Source organism: Procambarus clarkii, chromosome 60 (assembly GCF_040958095.1).
Source record: "Procambarus clarkii isolate CNS0578487 chromosome 60, FALCON_Pclarkii_2.0, whole genome shotgun sequence".
Classification (NCBI taxonomy): Eukaryota; Metazoa; Arthropoda; class Malacostraca; order Decapoda; family Cambaridae; genus Procambarus; species Procambarus clarkii.
Genome location: NC_091209.1, coordinates 22,398,371 through 22,423,570, shown reverse-complemented (window position 1 = coordinate 22,423,570; position 25,200 = coordinate 22,398,371).

Genomic DNA, 25,200 nt, shown 5'->3' with positions numbered 1-25,200 from the left:
TAACGCTGCCAAATGCAGGGTTATGAGGATAAGAGATGAAGCAAGAAAACCTCAAATACAGTACCGGATAAAGGGAAGGCAAGTTCCAACTTCTGCAAAAGAGAAGGACTTAGGAGTGGACATAACTCGAGATCTAACGCCAGAATCACACATCAGCAGAATGCCACTAAACACTGGCTTCCATAGTGAAACTTTATGTAAGATATAAAGCAGTTATCTTCAAATGAACAGTTAATTAAATTAACATTAACAGTATGTTATATATATATATGGGTGACCTCATAGGCCTTTTGCAGTTACCTTGATTCTTATATATATATATATATATGGTCACTGCTATACAGTATACTACTATATACTATACTATACTATACAGTATACTACTATACACTGCTATACTGTATATATATATATATACAGGCCACTGCTACACGAAGGGATTCTGGATCTAGGCGCGTGCCCATTGCAGACATGGGTACTGCCAGGAGGAAGTCTCCTGCATGGGGGGTACGCACTGCTCTGAGGCGGGCTTTCTCCTTGTCTGATGTTGCGACACTTAGCATGGCATCAGCTACTTTTTCCACTAGAGGGTGGTCCCAGCCGGACTGTTTGTGTTGTTTTGTTGGCTCTATAATGGTTGCTGGGGCTGCAAGAACATCCCACTGATTTGAACATTCAGTGAAAGCAGGATCGTGTATTCCTGCTGAATCTCTCAGGGTTGCAGGTAAAATATCTCTGACGAGGTCGTGCGATGCATGAGAGGAGGAAAGGAAGGCTGGTAGAGCAATTTGGGAGGCTGTGCGGACACCAAGGCCGCCGAGTCTTACAGGAAGGGTTGCTTGCTCCCACTGAGAGTCGTCCAATGGCAGGTTCAGGACTTTCACTAGCATGGACCTCAGAAGGGTGTCATACACATTTAACTTAGGGCTGCTGTAGGATGGAGAACATCTCAGAAAGTAGGTCAACTTAGGGAGAGACAGGCATCTTGTAAGGAGAAAGAGAGCATCATGGGCATCAATCTTGTCAATCCTGTCCTGCATTCTCTTTAGGTCAGTGATTTTTGCCGCCAGGACCTTCTCGATTGCTCGTGGGCCAATGGGGGCACCCAGGAGAGTGCAGTCCGGTGGCTCGACAACAAGAATGTCTGGAAGAGCATTTTGTATTTGCCCAGTGATGTCTGGGTTGCGGGAGATTATTTCACATTTGGATGCATTGAGAATGAGGCCTAAGGCTGCTCCCTGCTCCTGGATTTTCCTTATACCCCCCAAAATGGTTTCCGGAGTTCCAGCTAGAGTGCCATCATCCAGGTACCAGATGTTTAGCTCGCTTGTCAGACTATCAGTGACCTCTTTGATAGCTAGGCAGAAAAGGAGGGGGGCTAAGGGGTCACCTTGTTGGACACCTTCACAGGAGTTTATTTCATGCTCCCCAAAAAGAAGCTTAGAGTCCCCACTGTAGCACGATCGGATGAATGGGTAAAGGGGACGGAAATGGTTGTGTACAGCCCTGAGGACAGCGTCTCGTCTGACTTGATTGAAGGCATTTTTGAAGTCAAGCTTTACTAGTGCCTTCTGGTCCGGGAGATCAACAATGTAAGCCCGCGCTGCATGTGCTGCAGCTTCACAACCTAGGGGAATCCCAAACCCGAGCTGATGAGGTTTCAGCAAGGTGGCTGCTTCCTGGCTGATAGATCTCACTGCAGCCTTAGCTACAAGGCGTCGGAGGGTGTTGCCAACGGCAATGGGCCTGATACCCCTATCCTTCTTCTTTAGAGCACAGAGTGCTGCTCCATACAAGACAGGCCTGATGTCCTCAGGGATGCCGCCAGCCAAACACATGTTGGAGAATCTGGTAAGTTCCACTAGAAGGTCCTTTGCAGCATCTCCAAGCACCGGGTTCAGCATTTGTTTGATGTGCTGGGGTCTTAGGCCTGTAAAGCCCCCTGCTGAACCTGGCCCTCCGCCTTGGTGCCCCAATTCACACTGAATACAAGTGTATTTGCAACAGGGTGGAAGCAGACCAATACGGACTGCATGGGTTGCATTGCGGAAGCACAAAGGGCTGGCATGCAAGACACAACGAGGTCAATGACATCATCAAGAGAAGCCTCGTCTCAGCTGGGTGCCCAGCGGAGAGAGAACCTCGCATCCTAGGGGTCCAAAACCCGGATTTCCCAGCACTTCGCCCTGATGGCATCACCATATACTCATGGAAGGAGGGTAGACAGTTGGTGTGGGACTACACATGTGTATCCACCCTGGCTGACACCTATGTACACTTCGGAGCTGATCAAGCAGGTGGGGCGGCCAACCACAGGGAAACAGCAAAATCACTCAAGTACAGGCGACTGGAAGGTCAATACCTCTTTGTTCCCATAGCGTCTGAGACGCATGGCCCCTGGGGCAAGAGTGCCTTGGGATTTCTCAAGGAATTGGGGTCCAAGCTCATTGACGTCACCAGAGACCCAAGGGCTTCCAGTTTTTTATTTCAGCGTCTCAGTGTGGCGATCCAGAGGGGAAATGCTTGCTGCGTCCTCGGTTCCTGTCCAGAAGCGGAGGAGCTTCAAGAGATCCATAACCTTTAGGCATTTGTCTTGTATGTTTTGTAACCTTTAAATACACAATAAAGGAAAAAAAAAAAGGGGAAGGGGGTGGTAGGAGAAAAGCACACAGAAACTGTATTGGAGGGGACCCACATTCCCTCCAATGCGTTATGTGTGGTTTCCTCCGAGGCTATGGGTCCCCCTTCTTCCAGCCAGAGGTGGTACTCCCTTCCCTATCAATATATATATATATATATATATATATATATATGTATATATATATATATATATATATATATATATAAATGACAATGTCAGACCACGGAGGAAAATGAAACAGGAATTTCCTTAAGTACTTTCGTATATTAAATACATCTTCAGAAGGAATGCATTCCTTCTGAAGATGTATTTAATATACGAAAGTACTTAAGGAAATTCCTGTTTCATTTTCCTCCGTGGTCTGACATTGTCACATTCTTAATCTCGTGTTTCTTTTCGTGATATACACACACACACACATATATATATATATATATATATATATATATATATATATATATATATATATATATATATATATATATATATATATATATGTATATATATATATATATTAACACACACATAACTGCATTAGCCCGGGGTCTTGAAGTGGGTAGAGTGTAATTGCGTATTAACTGGTTATTGATTGCTGGTCTAGATTTCTTGATATGCAGCGCTTCACTGATGTATAATCTTCTACTGTCATTGTATCTATCAAATATTTCGGTGTTGCTCATCAAAATATCCCTGGTGATCGTCTCTTGTGTGTGGTGATAATATGTTCCTTGATGGAGCCCTGTTGTTTGTGCATTGTTAAACGCCTAGAGAGACGTTGTTGTCTTGCCTATATACTGAGTTCGTTGGAGCTGACAATCCCCAAGTGGGCATGTGACTTCATAATCTTAAAATACTTAACTTAGTCCTACCTCGACTAGCCTGTGTCCGTCCCATACCACAGACCTTTATCCTTGCAAATTTGGGTGAGGCTAAATCGGAGCATCTGGCCTCCAACTTTGGACAGGCAAATAAACAATCTGTCTTATTTACGGAGAAAAATCGCACTAATATGATGTATCAATAAGAAAATCCATAGGAACCGTGATGAGGATTCGAACCTATGTGCTTCAGTTTCCCCAGGCACACACGCCCCAAGCAACCAGGCCACGACATGGTCAAAAGATTGGGAGTAATAATGTCAGACAAAATAAAAAATGGTGTGTTAAAGGTGGGATCAAAATTAAGCCACACACAAAAACTATTTGGTTACGAATAAACAAAAATATACGAGAACAAATAACGAGAGCATCTGGATCAGTGTGTTACGGGGGACTTTAATTTTAGTTGAATAAATTGGACTAACAAAACGGGGAATCCTGACGTAGACTCACCTGAATATTTTCTAGACTCCAATGGATGTGTTGTGGACTAACCTGAATGATTTGTAGTCTCACCTGGATGTGTTGTAGACTCACCTGGATGTGTTGTAGCCTAACCTGAATGTTTTACAGACCGACCTGAATGTTTTGAAGGCTAACCGGGATGTTTCAGAGACTCACCTGCATGTTCTGTAGACAATATGTTTTCTAGACGCATGAGACGCACCAGAACTCAGAACATGAAGCTGAAAGGTCACACTGACATTGTGCAAAATGGTTACAGGCGCCTCACCTATGCTTTATAGCTGTGATTATATATACATATACATATTATTGAAGTTAATTATAGATCATTGACTAACATGAAGCCAATTAACGTCCTGACGGCCTCGCTGCTATCTCTATGCTTCATTGAAAGTTAATTATGATAGGAATGAGATCGGGGTCCGAGTACATATATATTTTTCCCCGGGAGGGTTTGAGTGATGGTGTGATATTTATTTATGACTGCTTTACACACCTGTTTTGATGCATGATAACTGTGGGTTGACCAGACCACACACTAGAAGGTGAAGGGACGACGACGTTTCGGTCCGTCCTGGACCATTCTCAAGTCGATTGTCGATTACAATCGACTGGTCCAGGACGGACCGAAACGTCGTCGTCCCTTCACCTTCTAGTGTGTGGTCTGGTCAACATACCTTAGCCACGTTATTGTGACTCATCGCCTGCATAACTTTGGGTGACTGTCCAGGGAAGTGGGGGAGACGGGGCAGGGTAGAGAACTTTAAGAGATGGTAACGAACGTGAGGTGAAGACCACTGTGGATGATAACAAAGATGAAGGACATTGTGAGTGATAACGAGTTCTCAAGAACATGGAAAATAATAACACTTGTTGAATATCGACAATGATAACAGTTGCTGAAGAACAGAGGAAAATTATGGATACTGAAAACAATTTGGGTGATAAAGGGTGCTGAAGAACATGCTTAATGAATATTGAAGAACATGGTTAATGATTACGAGAATAAACAACACGGTTAATAGTATCGGGGTGTAGAAGATATTTTAATAACGTGAAACTTTTGGTCTCCTTACAATGAAATAAACATCACTTCATGTAAACGTGTCCATATAAGGATAACAAAGTTAATATCAAGAATTAGTAACCTTCCTTATGAAGAGAACTTCACGAGAACATTTAACTTCTGTAGAAAAGGAAAGGGTAACATGTGACATGGCTGAAGTATACAGGTGACATTGCTGAAGTATACATGTGACATGGCTGAGGTATACATGTGATATAACCGGACTGAGGTTCGAGTCTCGTGGTGTCACCACAGATACCTATCATTACAGGGCCGTGTGGACCCAGTGGTCGCTTTCACAAACCTCTCTCTACCAATCTTGGGGAGGATCAAGTGCTTACCAGAGAGAGCTCTGAGAACCAGTGGTCTCGTGCATCCTTAAGTCACTTTAAACGCCAATCTTTACAATGTTTGGTTAAGATGAGTTAGTAACCATGGAGACCTCTCTTTACCACGAGGTCGTAGGCGACGAGCGAGTGGGCGAGGCAGGAGCTCGTTCTCTCCAATTAAAAAAAATGTTCTTAGTGTACGCGGCGAGAATGGAGCGAGGCGGGCGTTGACAACAAAGGAAAATAGTTTAAGGGGAGAGTGAGAGTGCTTTTCACAGAGAGGTAAGAGAATACGACAGTGTTAGGAAGGGCTTAATGGCAACGTACGGAAGGGAAGAGGGAGCATTAATGGTGTGGAGAGCTTGGAAGTACATCTTCCCGAGGTCTGAGCTTCCTTAGAGAAAACAAGGTCACTTCCACCAGTCTGTCTTCAGCGGATTTACTGCTAAATGATGACATTAGTTTCGCTGCTTCTTTCTGGTCTTATTCTAGTTTACCTGTATAATTATTGTAGTGTTCGGGATCAACATTGTTGAGTGCATTCGAGGTGATGATTGACTTGCACGTCATGTGCAATTAGTAGTGCTTCAGGCATTCAGTAATTGACTCTTCGTGGTAAGAATTTATTTAAGATCATAGCTAATGATCACACACGTGTCATTTTCATCTTTTCTAGGAAGTGTTTCCCAAAACGTCTTCATGCTGGGCATATAGGAATTATATATATATATATATATATATATATATATATATATATATATATATATATATATATATATATATATATATATATATATATATATATATATATATATATATATATTAGTATATTTTGGTAGCAGTCTTTCCTGTAGACATATATTATTAAATATGACCGAAAAAGTAAGATTAATAATTCTAACACGAATTTTCTCAATCTTTCGTACATTATGCTTCACTGTTGGAGGTAAATCAAAAATCACTTCTCCAAAATTCATTTTTATTTCTAGTCTGACGCGACACGGGCGCGTTTCGTAAAACTTATTACATTTTCAAAGACTTCACAAATACACAACTGATTAGAACTTGCGTTTCCCTGATTTTATATCTACATTTGAGTGAGGTGGGAAGGGTGATGTGGCATTACATTTGAGTGAGGTGGGAAGGATGATGTGGCATTAACACAAGACAGAACACTAGAGGATATTAATAGGGTATTAAAAGTATCAACACAAGACAGAACAGAAACAATGGGTATTGAATAGAAGTGTTTGTAGAAAGCCTATTGGTCCATATTTCTTGATGCTTCTATATTGGAGCGGAGTCTTGAGGTGGGTAGAATATAGTTGTGCAATAATTGGCTGTTGATTGCTGGTGTTGACTTCTTGATGTGTAGTGCCTCGCAAACGTCAAGCCGCCTGCTATCGCTGTATCTATCGATGATTTCTGTGTTGTTTACTAGGATTTCTCTGGCGATGGTTTGGTTATGGGAAGAGATTATATGTTCCTTAATGGAGCCCTGTTGTTTATGCATCGTTAAACGCCTAGAAAGAGATGTTGTTGTCTTGCCTATATACTGGGTTTTTTGGAGCTTACAGTCCCCAAGTGGGCATTTGAAGGCATAGACGACGTTAGTCTCTTTTAAAGCGTTCTGTTTCGTGTCTGGAGAGTTTCTCATGAGTAGGCTGGCCGTTTTTCTGGTTTTATAGTAAATCGTCAATTGTATCCTCTGATTTTTGTCTGTAGGGATAACGTTTCTATTAACAATATCTTTCAGGACCCTTTCCTCTGTTTTATGAGCTGTGGAAAAGAAGTTCCTGTAAAATAGTCTAATAGGGGGTATAGGTGTTGTGTTAGTTGTCTCTTCGGAGGTTGCATGGCTTTTCACTTTCCTTCTTATGATGTCTTCGATGAAACCATTGGAGAAGCCGTTATTGACTAGAACCTGCCTTACCCTACAGAGTTCTTCGTCGACTTGCTTCCATTCTGAGCTGTGGCTGAGAGCACGGTCGACGTATGCGTTAACAACACTCCTCTTGTACCTGTCAGGGCAGTCGCTGTTGGCATTTAGGCACATTCCTATGTTTGTTTCCTTTGTGTAGACTGCAGTGTGGAAACCTCCGCCCTTTTCCATGACTGTTACATCTAGAAAAGGCAGCTTCCCATCCTTTTCCGTCTCGTAAGTGAAACGCAGCACGGAACTCTGCTCAAATGCCTCCTTCAGCTCCTGCAGATGTCTGACATCAGGTACCTGTGTAAAAATGTCGTCAACATACCTGCAGTATATGGCCGGTTTCAAGTTCATGTCGACTAAGACTTTTTGCTCGATGGTACCCATGTAGAAGTTTGCAAACAGGACACCTAGGGGAGAACCCATGGCGACCCCATCTACTTGCTTATACATGTGCCCATCCGGGCTCAAGAAGGGTGCCTCTTTAGTACAAGCTTGGAGTAGTTTCCTCAGAATACTTTCTGGCATGTCAAGAGGAGTACAGGCTGGATCACGATACACTCTGTCGGCTATCATTCCGATTGTCTCGTCCACAGGTACGTTGGTAAACAGCGATTCTACGTCCAACGAGGCTCTTATCCCTGTGGCCCGTGCGCCCCGCAGTAAGTCCACAAATTCCTTTGGAGACTTCAGGCTGAAGGCGCAAGGAACATAAGGAGTCAGCAGGCCGTTGAGTCGCTTCGCCAATCTGTACGTGGGTGTGGGTATCTGGCTAATGATTGGCCGAAGTGGGTTTCCAGGCTTGTGCGTCTTGACATTTCCATACGCATATCCAGGTTTATATTCCCCAATGATCTTTGGCAGGTGGAGTCCGGATTTCTTGGCGTTCACAGTTTCGATCAGTTTGTTGACCTTTGCTTTTAATTCGGCTGTAGTGTCCTTCGTTACCCTTTGGAACTTAGTTTGGTCAGAGAGTATGATGTTCATTTTCGCCAGATATTCGTCTTTTTTAAGAATGACATATATCGTGATCCAGCCTGTACTCCTCTTGACATGCCAGAAAGTATTCTGAGGAAACTACTCCAAGCTTGTACTAAAGAGGCACCCTTCTTGAGCCCGGATGGGCACATGTATAAGCAAGTAGATGGGGTCGCCATGGGTTCTCCCCTAGGTGTCCTGTTTGCAAACTTCTACATGGGTACCATCGAGCAAAAAGTCTTAGTCGACATGAACTTGAAACCGGCCATATACTGCAGGTATGTTGACGACATTTTTACACAGGTACCTGATGTCAGACATCTGCAGGAGCTGAAGGAGGCATTTGAGCAGAGTTCCGTGCTGCGTTTCACTTACGAGACGGAAAAGGATGGGAAGCTGCCTTTTCTAGATGTAACAGTCATGGAAAAGGGCGGAGGTTTCCACACTGCAGTCTACACAAAGGAAACAAACATAGGAATGTGCCTAAATGCCAACAGCGACTGCCCTGACAGGTACAAGAGGAGTGTTGTTAACGCATACGTCGACCGTGCTCTCAGCCACAGCTCAGAATGGAAGCAAGTCGACGAAGAACTCTGTAGGGTAAGGCAGGTTCTAGTCAATAACGGCTTCTCCAATGGTTTCATCGAAGACATCATAAGAAGGAAAGTGAAAAGCCATGCAACCTCCGAAGAGACAACTAACACAACACCTATACCCCCTATTAGACTATTTTACAGGAACTTCTTTTCCACAGCTCATAAAACAGAGGAAAGGGTCCTGAAAGATATTGTTAATAGAAACGTTATCCCTACAGACAAAAATCAGAGGATACAACTGACGATTTACTATAAAACCAGAAAAACGGCCAGCCTACTCATGAGAAACTCTCCAGACACGAAACAGAACGCTTTAAAAGAGACTAACGTCGTCTATGCCTTCAAATGCCCACTTGGGGACTGTAAGCTCCAAAAAACCCAGTATATAGGCAAGACAACAACATCTCTTTCTAGGCGTTTAACGATGCATAAACAACAGGGCTCCATTAAGGAACATATAATCTCTTCCCATAACCAAACCATCGCCAGAGAAATCCTAGTAAACAACACAGAAATCATCGATAGATACAGCGATAGCAGGCGGCTTGACGTTTGCGAGGCACTACACATCAAGAAGTCAACACCAGCAATCAACAGCCAATTATTGCACAACTATATTCTACCCACCTCAAGACTCCGCTCCAATATAGAAGCATCAAGAAATATGGACCAATAGGCTTTCTACAAACACTTCTATTCAATACCCATTGTTTCTGTTCTGTCTTGTGTTGATACTTTTAATACCCTATTAATATCCTCTAGTGTTCTGTCTTGTGTTAATGCCACATCATCCTTCCCACCTCACTCAAATGTAATGCCACATCACCCTTCCCACCTCACTCAAATGTAGATATAAAATCAGGGAAACGCAAGTTCTAATCAGTTGTGTATTTGTGAAGTCTTTGAAAATGTAATAAGTTTTACGAAACGCGCCCGTGTCGCGTCAGACTAGAAATAAAAATGAATTTTGGAGAAGTGATTTTTGATTTACCTCCAACAGTGAAGCATAATGTACGAAAGATTGAGAAAATTCGTGTTAGAATTATTAATCTTACTTTTTCGGTCATATTTAATAATATATATATATATATATATATATATATATATATATATATATATATATATATATATATATATATATATATATATATTATTAAATATGACCGAAAAAGTAAGATTAATAATTCTAACACGAATTTTCTCAATCTTTCGTACATTTCTTTTCACTGTTGGAGGTAATTCAAAAATCAATTCTCCAAAATTCATTTTTATTTCTAGTCTGACGCAACACTTGAGCGCGTTTCGTAAAACTTATTACATTTTCAAAGACTTTAGTTAACACATACACAACTGAATAGAACTTACACATCTCCGGAACTTACAGAACTTATTGCGGAAGGAGGAAAGAATCGAGGCAATTACAGAAGCACCATACTGTCCCCCGAGCTCAAAGCGGCAGCCAAAAGCTTTCGTGAGAACAAGGAGATAGTTATCAGAAGAAGCGACAAGTCGCCAATATACGTCATTCTTAAAAAAGACGAATATCTGGCGAAAATGAACCTCATACTCTCTGACCAAACTAAATTCCAAAGGGTAACGAAGGACACTACAGCCGAATTGAAAGCAAAGGTCAACAGACTAATCGAAACTGTGAACGCCAAGAAATCCGGACTCCACCTGCCAAAGATTATTGGGGAATATAAACCTGGATATGCGTATGGAAATGTCAAGACACACAAGCCTGGAAACCCACTTCGGCCAATCATTAGCCAGATACCCACACCCACGTACAGACTAGCGAAGCGACTCAACGGCCTGCTGACTCCTTATGTCCCTTGCGCCTTCAGCCTGAAGTCGCCAAAGGAATTTGTTGACTTACTGCGGGGCACACGGGCCACAGGAATAAGAGCCTCGTTGGACGTAGAATCGCTGTTCACTAATGTACCAGTGGACGAGACAATCGGGATGATAGCCGACAGAGTGTATCGTGATCCAGCCTGTACTCCTCTTGACATACCAGAAAATATCCTAAGGAAACTACTCCAAGCTTGTACTAAAGAGGCACCCTTCTTGAGCCCGGATGGGCACATGTATAACCAAGTAGATGGGGTCGCCATGGGTTCTCCCCTAGGTGTCCTGTTTGCAAACTTCTACATGGGTACCATCGAGCAAAAAGTCTTAGTCGACATGAACATGAAACCGGCCATATACTGCAGGTATGTTGACGACATTTTTACACAGGTACCTGATGTCAGACATCTGCAGGAGTTGAAGGAGGCATTTGAGCGGAGTTCCGTGCTGCGTTTCACTTACGAGATGGAAAAGGATGGGAAGCTGCCCTTTCTAGATGTAACAGTCATGGAAAAGAGCGGAGGTTTCCACACTGCAGTCTACACTAAGGAAACGAACATAGGAATGTGCCTAAATGCCAAAAGCGACTGCCCAGATAGGTACAAGAGGAGTGTTGTTAACGCATATGTCGACCGTGCTCTCAGCCACAGCTCAGAATGGAAGCAAGTCGACGAAGAACTCTGTAGGGTAAGGCAGGTCCTAGTCAACAACGGCTTCTCCAATGGTTTCGTCGAAGACATCATAAGAAGGAAAGTGAAACGCCATGCAACCTCTGAAGAGACAACCAACACAACACCTATACCCCCTATTAGACTATTTTACAGGAACTTCTTTTCCACAGCTAATAAAACGGAGGAAAGGGTCCTGAAAGATATTGTTAATAGAAACGTTATCCCTACAGACAAAAATCAGAGGATACAACTGACGATTTACTATAAAACCAGAAAAACGGCCAGCCTACTCATGAGAAACTCTCCAGACACAAAACAGAACGCTTTAAAAGAGACTAACGTCGTCTATGCCTTCAAATGCCCTCTTGGGGACTGTAAGCTCCAAAAAACCCAGTATATAGGCAAGACAACAACATCTCTTTCTAGGCGTTTAACGATGCATAAGCAACAGGGCTCCATTAAGGAACATATAATCTCTTCCCACAACCAAACCATCGCCAGAGAAATCCTAGTAAACAACACAGAAATCATCGATAGATACAGCGATAGCAGGCGGCTTGACGTTTGCGAGGCATTACACATCAAGAAGTCAACACCAGCAATCAACAGCCAATTAATGCACAACTATATTCTACCCACCTCAAGACTCCGCTCCAATATAGATGCATCAAGAAATATGGACCAATAGGCTTTCTACAATCACTTCTATTCAAATACCCATTGTTTCATGTTCTGGCTTGTGTTGATGAAATTAATACCTTATTAAATACCACCTCACCCCATCCACCTCACTCAAATGTAGATATAAACAAAATCGGAGATGTGTAAGTTCTATTCAGTTGTGTATGTGTTAACTAAAGTCTTTGAAAATGTAATAAGTTTTACGAAACGCGCTCAAGTGTCGCATCAGACTAGAAATAAAAATGAATTTTGGAGAATTGATTTTTGAATTACCTCCAACAGTGAAAAGAAATGTACGAAAGATTGAGAAAATTCGTGTTAGAATTATTAATCTTACTTTTTCGGTCATATTTAATAATATATGTCTACAGGAAAGACTGCTACCAAAATATACTAATATATATATATATATATATATATATATATATATATATATATATATATATATATATATATATATATATATATATATATATATATATATATATAGCTTTAGACTAAAAGAGTTGAAAAGGAACACATTTGGTAATACACATTAGAATGTCGCATTAGAAGGTTGACAATAACAGTCTCTTGATATTGAGAGCAAGTGTAGGACGGAAGTACGTAAGTGGAGACTGGAAACACTAAATAATCAAAGAAATGTAAGGAAATACGTAAACCCAGAAACCTTGGTCAACTAGTGGAATTAATGCACTAAAAGAAGAAGTTGTAAAAGCCACCTCAATCCACAACTTTAAGAACAGCTTGTTTAAGAACAGCTTTAAGCTGAACAGAACTTTAAGTTCTGCTCTTAAACAAGCTGTTTAGTAAGACGAAAATTCGACAAAGAACTCGAACGACAGAATAGTTAAATTATAATGCAACAAAGCAAGAAGGCGGATCATGGAGAGCTAAACTTCGCTGCCCATAATTACTAAGGGATAACTAAGTCTACGCCTCCACTCTCAGTAACACTTGGTTACGCCGTCAGTCCTGCCAATTTCGCCGCAAACTCAAACCACATGAATCAACCTGATTTGCATATTTACACAACGGTGAAGACCTCGGTCATTGCACGAAAACCATTAACCTGAAGCATAATGGATGGTCTGCCATTAGGCAAATGAAGGTGGATTTTTACTTGCATTAATTTTATGTCTTTGGATTATTTGATACTTTATATATATACATGTATTCACCTAGTTGTGCTTGAGGGGGCTGAGCTCTGCTCTTTAGGCCCGCCTCTCAACTGTCTATCAACTTTTACTAACTACTAATTTGTTCCCCCCCTAAAAAAAATTACTTTACCGCTTTCGCATTAATGAACACATCTTCAGAAGTATGAACAACATGATACATTAGTGCGAAATATATAGCTCTATATTTCACTCTGCTGTCCTGTATTGTTCATAGTTCAGAAGATGTGTTGAGTAACACGAAAATGCTTCAGGAATTTCTTGTTTCAATTTCCCATACATGACCTTCCCCCACCTGCTCCCTCCCTGCCCACACTCTCCTCTCTCCCTGCCCACACTCTCCTCTCTCCCTGCCCACACTCTCCTCTCTCTAGTCTCCTCCCTCCCTGCCCACATACGTCCTTTCCCTGTCTCTTACCTCCACGAACACATACACCCTTCCCCCTGTCCGTTACCTCCCTGCCCTTACATGCCCTTCCGTCCACCTCCCTCTCCCTGCCAACACACACTCCCTTCTCTGTCAATGTAACACAAAATTTGTACTAGAATGTAAATCTCTCATCTGAATATGTGTTTAGAAAATCCATATCTTAATTCACTGATAATTTAACTAATGCTAAAGTCTATGGAGTCTACACTAAAGTCTATGGAGTCTACACTAAAGTCTATGGAGTCTACACTGAAGTCTATGGAGTCTACACTGAAAATCAAACAGACATGCTTCTTAACATATTATATACTAGGAGGCATACCTAACGGTGCCTGAGATAGTCTCTTACTCCCCACAACCATCATTTCACCCCTCGTATTGTCTCCTCTCCCCACATCATCCCTCTTCCCCCCCACCTTTCTGCCCCCCCCCCTTGCCCACTTTCACCTCTTCCTTCCCTTTCTTGTACCCTATAAGGATATTAATACAATTATAAATATTTAAATACAAAATAAAATTCAAAACATTAAACGTAAATTGAATAGGATTAGGTTAAAGAACGACCTGGGTAAATAGTGGTTTGGGAACAGGATTGTAGAGTGATCGCACAAATGACCGGGAACCTAATAAACAAGGCACCGGTGGACTGTTTCAAGTGCTCGTTAGATGTATAGATGTATGAATAAGTTTGGGCAGATATCAATTGGTGCTGCCAATAGGCCTTCTGTAGTTTCCTGTGTTCTTACACAGTGTTAGCAACTTAGTTAGTAACTAACCTGTGTTAGTAACAGTTAGTTCTTATGAGTGAAACAACTCACTCAGAGAGTGAAACAGGAACTAATAGAGGGAGTGAAACAGTAACTAATAGAGGGAGTGAAACAGGAACTAATAGAGGGAGTGAAACAGGAACTAATAGAGGGAGTGAAGCAGGAACTAACAGAGGGAGTGAAACAGTAACTAATAGAGGGAGTGAAACAGTAACTAATAGAGGGAGTGAAACAGGAACTAACAGAGGGAGTGAAACAGTAACTAATAGAGGGAGTGAAACAGTAACTAATAGAAGGAGTGAAACAGTAACTAATAGAAGGAGTGAAACAGGAACTAACAGAGGGAGTGAAACAGTAACTAATAGAGGGAGTGAAACAGGAACTAATAGAGGGAGTGAAACAGGAACTAACAGAGGGAGTGAAACAGGAACTAATAGAGGGAGTGAAACAGTAACTAATAGAGGGAGTGAAACAGGAACAAATAGAGGGAGTGAAACAGGAACTAACAGAGGGAGTGAAACAGGAACTAATAGAGGGAGTGAAACAGGAACTAACAGAGGGAGTGAAACAGGAACTATTAGATAAACGGGTCTGGTACAAACCAAACAAGAATAGCTGAAAGGTAATTGTTCTGATAGAATAAACAGGAAAAACAAAAATGTTGATAAATTGTCTTACAATTAAAACGTCAACCCGTCCTCACAATAAATGTATAAATATGAATACAATTTGTACGCTTTTATCCATAGGACACAAATTTTATCCAATTTACTGGAAATAAAAGCACAGTGAAGGTACGTTTTTCAGGACAAATGACCAACGGGACTTGATAACCGGGACAGGCAGACACACAGTATAGGGGCTATAGGAATATAGGAATATAGAGGGTATAGGAATATAGAGGGTATAGGTATAGGAAATAACCATACAATTTATTGACCACATTTCGCGTCGTGAGGACCGGTTGAAACATCAGGAAACAAAACAGAATATCAGAAATCGGAGAAGAAATAGGAGAGACAACTTTTGTCAAAGTCTCAGGAGACAAAAGTGCAGCTGTTCACTTCAAAGGCTTCGTCCCGTATTCTTGGGCGGCACTGTGAGTCTTTTGTTGTTGTTGTTGTGGAGGTCCTCGGGGAAGGCTGCCGGATCCTTGCTACACTCTTTGTTATTTGTTAGTTCCCTTACACACACACACACACACACACACACACACACACACACACACACACACACACACACACACACACACAGTTGTGTTGACGATTGAGAGGCGGGACCAAAGAGCCAGAGCTCAACCCCCGCAAACACAACTAGGTGAGTACACACACACACACACACACACACACACACACACACACACACACACACACACACACACACACACACACACACACAGTTGTGTTGACGGTTGAGAGGTTGGACCAAAGAGCCAGAGCTCAACCCCCGCAAACACAAGGTGAGTACTAGGTGAGTACACACACACACACACACACACACACACACACACACACACACACACACACACACACACACACACACATACACACACACACACACACACACACACACACACACACACACAAACACACACACTTGGTTGTGGAAGCAAAATGTTAAAACTAGATATGCTAGGGGAAATAGGACAGGAGTCATTGCTCTAAACAACCGATGGATAGAAAGGAGGGATCCAAGAGTCAATGTTGTTTCCCAAATAAGCAGAACAGTTAGCCATTAACAAGTATGGAAGTATGCACGTGAATGTCACCACACAATGCTGACATTGAGAACAGTGAACATACAATCCCACTTTAACAAATTATAATAACAAAATATACACCAAAAAGTTATCAAATTGTTTAAACGAATAATCCATTAGCGCTGGAAAATTGTCTTTGTTTTATTTATGTATTTGTTGATGGCTGTGTTACCGAGGGGGACTTCGTAATGCACGCTATTAAGTGCGCGAGGTGTGTGTGTGTGTGTGTGTGTGTGTGTGTGTGTGTGTGTGTGTGTGTGTGTGTGTGTGTGTGTGTGTGTGTGTACTCACCTCTTTGTGCTTGCGGGGGTTGAGCTTCGGCTCTTTGGTTCCGCTTCTCAACTGTCAATCAACTGGTGTACAGATTCCTGAACCTACTGAGCTCTATTATATCTACATTTAAAACTGTGTATGGAGTCAGCCTCCACCACATCACTGCCTAATGCATTTCATCCGTTAACTACTCTGACACTGAAAAAGTTCCTTCTAATGTCCCTGTGGCTCATGTGGGTACTCAGTTTCCACCTGTGTCCCCTTGTTCGCGCCCCACCAGAGTTGAATAGTTTATCCTTGTTTACCCGGTCGATTCCCCTGAGGATTTTCTAGGTTGTGATCATGTCCCCTCTTACTCTTCTGTCTTCCTGTGTCGTAAGGTGCATTTCCCACAGCCTTTCCTCATAACTCATGCCTCTTAGTTCTGGGACTAGTCTAGTGGCATACCTTTGAACTTTTTCCAGCTTCGTCTTGTGCTTGACAAGGTACGGGCTCCATGTTGGGGCCGCATACTCCAGGATTGGTCTTACAAATGTGGTGTACAAGATTCTGAATGATTCCTTACACAGGTTCCTGAACGCTGTTCTGATGTTAGCCAGCCTCGTATATGCCGCAGACGTTATTCTCTTTATGTGGGCTTCAGGAGACAGGTTTGGTGTGATATCAACTCCTAGATCTTTCTCTCTGTCCGTTTCACTAAGTACTTCATCTCCTATTCTGTATCCTGTGTCTGGCCTCCTGTTTCCACTGCCTAGTTTCATTACTTTGCATTTACCCGGGTTGAACTTCAACAGCCATTTGTTGGACCATTCACTCAGTCAGTCTAGGTCATCTTGTAGCCTCCTACTATCATCCTCTGTTTCAATCCTCCTTATAATTTTTGCATCATCAGCAAACATTGAGAGAAACGAGTCTATACCCTCTGGGAGATCATTTGCATATATCAGAAACAGTATAGGTCCAAGGACTGACCCCTGCGGGACTCCACTTGTAACGTCTCGCCAATCTGAGGCCTCACCCCTCACACTGACTCGTTGTCTCCTGTTACTTAGGTACTCCTTTATCCAATGGAGTACCTTCCCTAGCTAAGTAGTGATCCCTGTAATGGTGACGGTGGCGATTGTCGTAAATATCCTCTGTTATATATTTTGTTCAACTCTCCAACATAAGGCCTACCAGGGGGGGGGGGGTTACACGGCCCCTAACGAGGCACACATTATAAAGTACCTCACTGCACATGTTTAAACATGAGAATTAGGCTCACATTACCGGCCGCATGATAAGAAATGTCTTCTTTTTCACTCATAACTTGTATTAAACATACTAAACTTACCATATTGTTTCAACTTTGAATCATCACGTAACTCTAAGAAATAAGTGTCTAAATTGTTAGCTCAGGAATTTAGTTTATCAAAATGTGTATCAAAACAAATGCCTCATTTATATTATTAATTATTAATTAACCACTGAAGGAATATAGTGGTAGTGCAGGTCATCGCCCCGGGACAATGTTCACCATCACTCGCCCTGAAGTATGGTGATGGTGATGTTTGTAGCCAAGATGATAGTGGTGGTAATATAAGTGGTGATGGTGGTGATAGTGATCCGGTGGCGGGGCAAAAACTTGCAGCTCGGTGTCTGCTGCTCCATCCCATCATCGGATTACCTAACAAAGTTTGCCTAAGTCTATTATACCCGGGCAGGGAGGGATAGGGGGTGGTAGGGACACAGGAAGGAAGGGAGCCACGAGATAGATTGGGGTAGAGCAGGAGAAGCGAGAGTTGGCAGAGAAAAAGGAAGAGATCAGACAGAGAGACGGAGAGATTGTACGAGATTATATATATATATATATATATATATATATATATATAAATATATATATATATATATATATATATATATATATATATATATATATATATATATATATATATATATATATATATATGGGTCCCCCTTCTTCCAGCTAGAGGTGGTACTCCCTTCCTATGTTTATATATATATATATATATATATATATATATATATATATATATATATATATATATATATATATATATATATATATATATATATATAATTGTTCAATCTTTAGGCTGTGCCTGAGGCTGGAGAAGTGCTCTGTCTCACCAGTGTTGTTTACCCAATGATAGCTTCTCCCGCCACATGTCTCACCGCCACATGTCTCACCGACACATGTCTCACCGCCACATGTCTCACCGCCACATGTCTCACCACCACATGTCTCACCGCCACATGTCTCACCCCCACATGTCTCACCGCCACATGTCTCACCGACACATGTCTCACCGCCACATGTCTCACCGCCACATGTCTCACCACCACATGTCTCACCACCACATGTCTCACCACCACATGTCTCACCGCCACATGTCTCACCACCACATGTCTTACCGCCACATGTGTCACCGCCACATGTCTCACCACCACATGTCTCACCACCACATGTCTCACCGCCACATGTCTCACCACCACATGTCTTACCGCCACATGTGTCACCGCCACATGTCTCACCGTTACCTGTCTCACCACCACATGTCTCACCGCCACATGTCTTACCGCCACATGTGTCACCGCCACATGTCTCACCGCCACATGTCTCACCACCACATGTCTCACCACCACATGTCTCACCGCCACATGTGTCACCACCACATGTCTTACCGCCACATGTGTCACCGCCACATGTCTCACCGCCAGATGTCTCACCACCACATGTTTCACCGTTACCTGTCTCACCGTTACCTGTCTCACCGTTACCTGTTCTCGTCCTCTGGACACCAGAGATATTCTGCGATATTCCTGAACGGGAATTCAGTGCTGCTCCACTGGGATCAGGTAATATCTGGCGTGTCATGCTCAGAATTTATTTGGCAGAGAATATGGAGCAGCGCGCAACAGGTGGGGGGGGGGGGGGGGATGGTTCACACACCACCACCACTAGCCAACATAACCTAACCAAACCTCACCTAACCTGACCTAACCAAACCTAACCTATCCTAACTAAACCTAACCTAACCTAACCTAACCTAACCTAACTTAACCAAATATAATGCAGATGTAATTTTTTTGAGTTAAGATATCCAGAGCTAAAATTAATGTCTTACTATACACAGTACCTTCTTTCGTTAGTACTCCTGTATGTTGCTGAATATGGTGTTTTTATTACAAAATAATACGGTATTTATTTGTAAACGTTACTGTTGCTAAACTCAAATGTTAACATTTTATCCATGCACATTTCAGTCATACATGTATTCATGTATATCAATTTGTAGGTGCTTCATGAGGGCATCCATACATGATGGATACTTTGTCCCTGCCTTGGATACAATTGAAAGTTGATTGATATCTCGCAGGAAAAGTTTCAAATAAATAATCATGTATTTCAGAAAGTGATGGCGAGATTATAGATATGTGAACCTAACAGCTGGGAAGTTAAGAAGATCATTGGCCTTAGTCTGTTTCCACATAATTTACCTTGTCAACAAATACCAATCATCGCTATTATCACCAAAACCACCATCACTGCCATTAATGGCACCAGTACTGTAAACACTGACTACCACAACTTCCACCTGTAATACCACAACCAGTCACGGTTGACTACTGACAGCTCTGCCACCACCAAAAGATCACACAACCATCAACCACACACACACACACACCTGCTCCACTAAGCGCTACTCCTTAAACCCTCTGTGATATCCTGTACTTTCACCCAACTTGTCCCGTTTGGTAAAATCATACCAACGCCAAACCCTTCTTCCTTTATCCACAACACTATATTTTACCTTTCTTCATGCGACCTCAGACACTCCCACTTTGACCTCTGTAACTAGCTCGACTTTAACCCGCCTCCGCCAAGAGCTAAGGGAAGCAGGATATAATATTTATTGAAGTGACTTCCGCGATATATTAAGTCGCCAAGTCACAGGGGAATGGTTGTAATATTTCAGAGGGTCAGTACCGGCTCAGATTTTTACGACCTCTAAGCTTCCTGCTGCTGCTTACGGGACGAAAGTGTAAACACGAGCTCTCACAAGTTATCATTTTGGGTGAAATGGAGTGATTCGTCAGCTTGAGCACCTAGACCTGAGTGGATAGAAGCGCATCATATCTTTCTTGGGATAAAAAAAACTGGACTATATGCGATCAACACAAAATATTTTTATCACCAAGTGGTAATTTCTTGGTTTCAAGTGAGGGTATACATAGACGTATACATATTAAATGTCCATTCTTTCTCTCTCTTTGTCACTGTCTCTGTCTGTCTGTCTGTCTGTCTGTCTGTCTGTCTGTCTGTCTGTCTGTCTGTCTGTCTGTCTGTCTGTCTGTCTGTCTCTCTCTCTCTCTCTCTCTCTCTCTCACCCTCTCCCTCCCCCCATCTCTCCCTCCTTCCCCCTCTCTCTGTCATCCTCTCTCTCTCTCTCTCTCTCCCTCCCCCCTCTCTCTTTCTCCCCTGATCCCACCTTCGTACACACTTCCCTCTGGGTAAAACACCGGTAACGACACTTCACACACAAAAATCTCTGCCGCCAACTTTACGTTCTCTCTCATTCACTCACGTCCTCTCACGGCTCCTCATCCCTTACACTCTCGCTCACTATTTTTCCCCTCACTACCACGAGCCCTCGTCTGCCTCACATTCTGAATTATCGCTGCAGGTAAGTGAGAAAAATGATGTCCACACGTTGTACCAGTTGGGGGATCCCACTCCACCCCAGAATGACTACATACACACTCTTCATTTCTTTCTTCTCTCTCTGTCTCTTTTTGTATCTGTCTGTATTCCTCTCTCTCTTACAGGAGGAAAAACACGGGCAGGAAATGTTTGAAGGGAAAAACAACCTCTTGCGGAGACGAAGGAGCCGTAAAGAAGCGTAAAAAGTTTTCGGCAGGAAATTTCTTGGATATCAGCAGTAAAAGTGAGTGCGGGAGGTGGCGGCCACTTAGTCCAGGTGTGTGGCCACTCGCCCACTTAGTCCAGGTGTGTGGCCACTCGCCCACTTAGTCCAGGTGTGTGGCCACTCGCCCACTTAGTCCAGGTGTGTGGCCACTCGCCTACTTAGTCCAGGTGTGTGGCCACTCGCCCACTTAGTCCAGGTGTGTGGCCACTCGCCCACTTAGTCCAGGTGTGTGGCCACTCGCCCACTTAGTCCAGGTGTGTGGCCACTCGCCCACTTAGTCCAGGTGTGTGGCCACTCGCCCACTTAGTCCAGGTGTGTGGCCACTCGCCCACTAAGTCCAGGTGTGTGGCCACTCGCCCACTTAGTCCAGGTGTGGCCACTCGCTCACTTAGTCCAGGTGTGGCCACTCGCCCACTTAGTCCAGGTGTGGCCACTCGCCCACTTAGTCCAGGTGTGGCCACTCGCCCACTTAGTCCAGGTGTGTGGCCACTCGCCCACTTAGTCCAGGTGTGTGGCCACTCGCCCACTTAGTCCAGGTGTGTGGCCACTCGCCCACTTAGTCCAGGTGTGGCCACTCGCCCACTTAGTCCAGGTGTGTGGCCACTCGCCCACTTAGTCCAGGTGTGTGGCCACTCGCCCACTTAGTCCAGGTGTGTGGCCACTCGCCCACTTAGTCCAGGTGTGGCCACTCGCCCACTTAGTCCAGGTGTGGCCACTCGCCCACTTAGTCCAGGTGTGTGGCCACTCGCCCACTTAGTCCAGGTGTGTGGCCACTCGCCCACTTAGTCCAGGTGTGGCCACTCGCTCACTTAGTCCAGGTGTGTGGCCACTCGCCCACTTAGTCCAGGTGTGTGGCCACTGGCCCACTTAGTCCAGGTGTGGCCACTCGCTCACTTAGTCCAGGTGTGGCCACTCGCCCACTTAGTCCAGGTGTGGCCACTCGCCCACTTAGTCCAGGTGTGGCCACTCGCCCACTTAGTCCAGGTGTGTGGCCACTGGCCCACTTAGTCCAGGTGTGTGGCCACTGGCCCACTTAGTCCAGGTGTGTGGCCACTCGCCCACTTAGTCCAGGTGTGGCCACTCGCCCACACACCTGGTTTTGGCGGGTTGAAAGAGAATTTATTTGTATATGTCGCCGGTGACCACTTTAACATACTACTGTTTTTTTTAGATTTTAGATTTTTGTAATGAAGATTAATACAGAACCAAATATTCCATTACAATGAAATGGTGTTATGATGAGGGCAGGAACATGCTCACGGACGTGGTGCTCAGGGACTCATAATATTCTCTTATTTGCGGAGAGTGGAAAGTGTGTGTACAGCTTGGGTAATGTGTCAGCCTGGGTGAGGTCAGACACTGTGTCACAAGGTAATGTGTACTAAATCTAGTATTCTCTGTTCCGCCTTCTTCTTCTTCGTAGTACTTCCAAATCGATTCAAAATCCGGAATCCCGGGTTCGATTTCAAAGCGCGACAGAAACTGTTGGGCAAGATACCTTTCATCCAATGCCGCTGTTCACTCAGCAGAAAACAGGTAGCGGGGAGTTAGGCAACTGTAATGAGGGTTCCATCCTGGGAGAAGTCAGTAATTTGACATTATAGACCTCGACAAAAAATATTCTCGAAAAAAATATTATGATTAATTATAAGTCATTCAGTTTCTGCTGGAGGATAACACTCATGGCACCAGCGATGTTTCGAGCAGTGTGCTGTCAGTGGACAAAATAACTCAAGTGTCAGGCACAAAGGATCGAACTTGACTGATAACTGGCTCACTCCATGACATTATCTCCCCTGGATGGTGTAGGATTAGACCCATGGTTTAACAATGAGTTTCACCTGCTGTAAATCCGACAGGAAGAACTCTTGTAAACCTGCCAGCGTGCCGTCATACAGGGACCAGATGTTCACCTCGCTTGGTGCTCTGCTTGTCATCTCGTGTGTCTGCGTGTGTATGTAGCCCACCTAGATGTGTTCCGTGTGAGTGTATGTATACACACACACGATTAATACTTTTGGCTCGTATTGTTGACGACTGATTATGAGAGAACTAATTACACGTCAGTTGCACGTAAATATCTCACCGGTGTAATATATTAGACGCGTCAAGGAACCTCCGGGTTAAGCTGCCTCTCATAATACCTCCACCCTGTTGAATAGTTATATTTATTTAGTGAATTAATGTTGCATGAAGCTCCTCCTGGACTGTAATGTGGAGGCCCCGCGGCGGAAGGCGAGCACCGCCTCGGGTGCACGGCCTCGGGTGCACGGCCTCGGGTGCACGGCCTCGGGTGCACGGCCTCGGGTGCACGTTTACTCTAGTCCTAAATTTAATTCAGAATGAAAGTGTTGATGTTTGAGGGCGCGTAGACGCCTTAATAACTCACGGGGTCCAGATGTCTTTAGCTCAGGACCAAAGTAGACCACAGGTCGGTATACATGAAGGTATACCAGCGCCCTGGTGTATATACATGGTATACATGAAGGTATACCAGCGTCTTGGTGTATATACATGGTATACATGAAGGTATACCAGCGTCCTGGTGTATATACATGGTATACATGTAGGTATACCAGCGTCTTGGTGTATATACATGGTATACATGAAGGTATACCAGCGTCCTGGTGTATATGCATGGTATACATGAAGGTATACCAGCGTCTTGGTGTATATACAAGTTATACATGAAGGTATACCAGCGTCCTGGTGTATATGCATGGTATACATGAAGGTATACCAGCGTCTTGGTGTATATACAAGTTATACATGAAGGTATACCAGCGTCCTGGTGTATATGCATGGTATACATGAAGGTATACCAGCGTCTTGGTGTATATACAAGTTATACATGAAGGTATACCAGCGTCCTGGTGTATATGCATGGTATACATGAAGGTATACCAGCGTCTTGGTGTATATACAAGTTATACATGAAGGTATACCAGCGTCCTGGTGTATATGCATGGTATACATGAAGGTATACCAGCGTCTTGGTGTATATACAAGTTATACATGAAGGTATACCAGCGTCCTGGTGTATATGCATGGTATACATGAAGGTATACCAGCGTCTTGGTGTATATACATGGTATACATGAAGGTATACCAGCGTCTTGGTGTATATACATGGTATACATGAAGGTATACCAGCGTCCTGGTGTATATACACACTGAGAGTAAACTCTAGTGTACTGAGGACTTTATTATAGTGGCCGGTGTGTAAGTTATTGGCCTTAATAACGCCAGAGGATGATAGGTCTTAAGACCAGAGCTAAGCAGTTAATTTACTCCTCCTTCAGAGAGTATTACTTAAATCACGAGAAACATGGCGAGAATTTTAATAATGTAAGTTCATATATATACGTGATAAAATGCTGTGTGTATCTTGTTCATTACTTAATTAGTCGAGTTAGCCAGTCAACATTTGCGTGAAGATACTGACAAAGGCAGGTAATCAGACGAGGGAATTTATGAAACACATTCAGATATTCTGGTGTATTTATGTTCTAATATTAGATCTGTCACATCTGTTAGTTATCATTCTCTCTTCTGTCTTCTCTGTCTGACTCAAAGTTTGCACTTTAGCACGCACTCTCTCCTCGGCCTCCCTCATACTTTTCCCCCTCTTACCCTTACATCTTCACCCCCAACACTCACTTTCATACCTTATACTTTCACCTCACTCGTCCTTACTCCTCATACTTTCTTCATTCAAATCCTCACTCATGCCTTCATCCCTCATAGCAGAAATATGTGATTCAATTGTCGGTTAT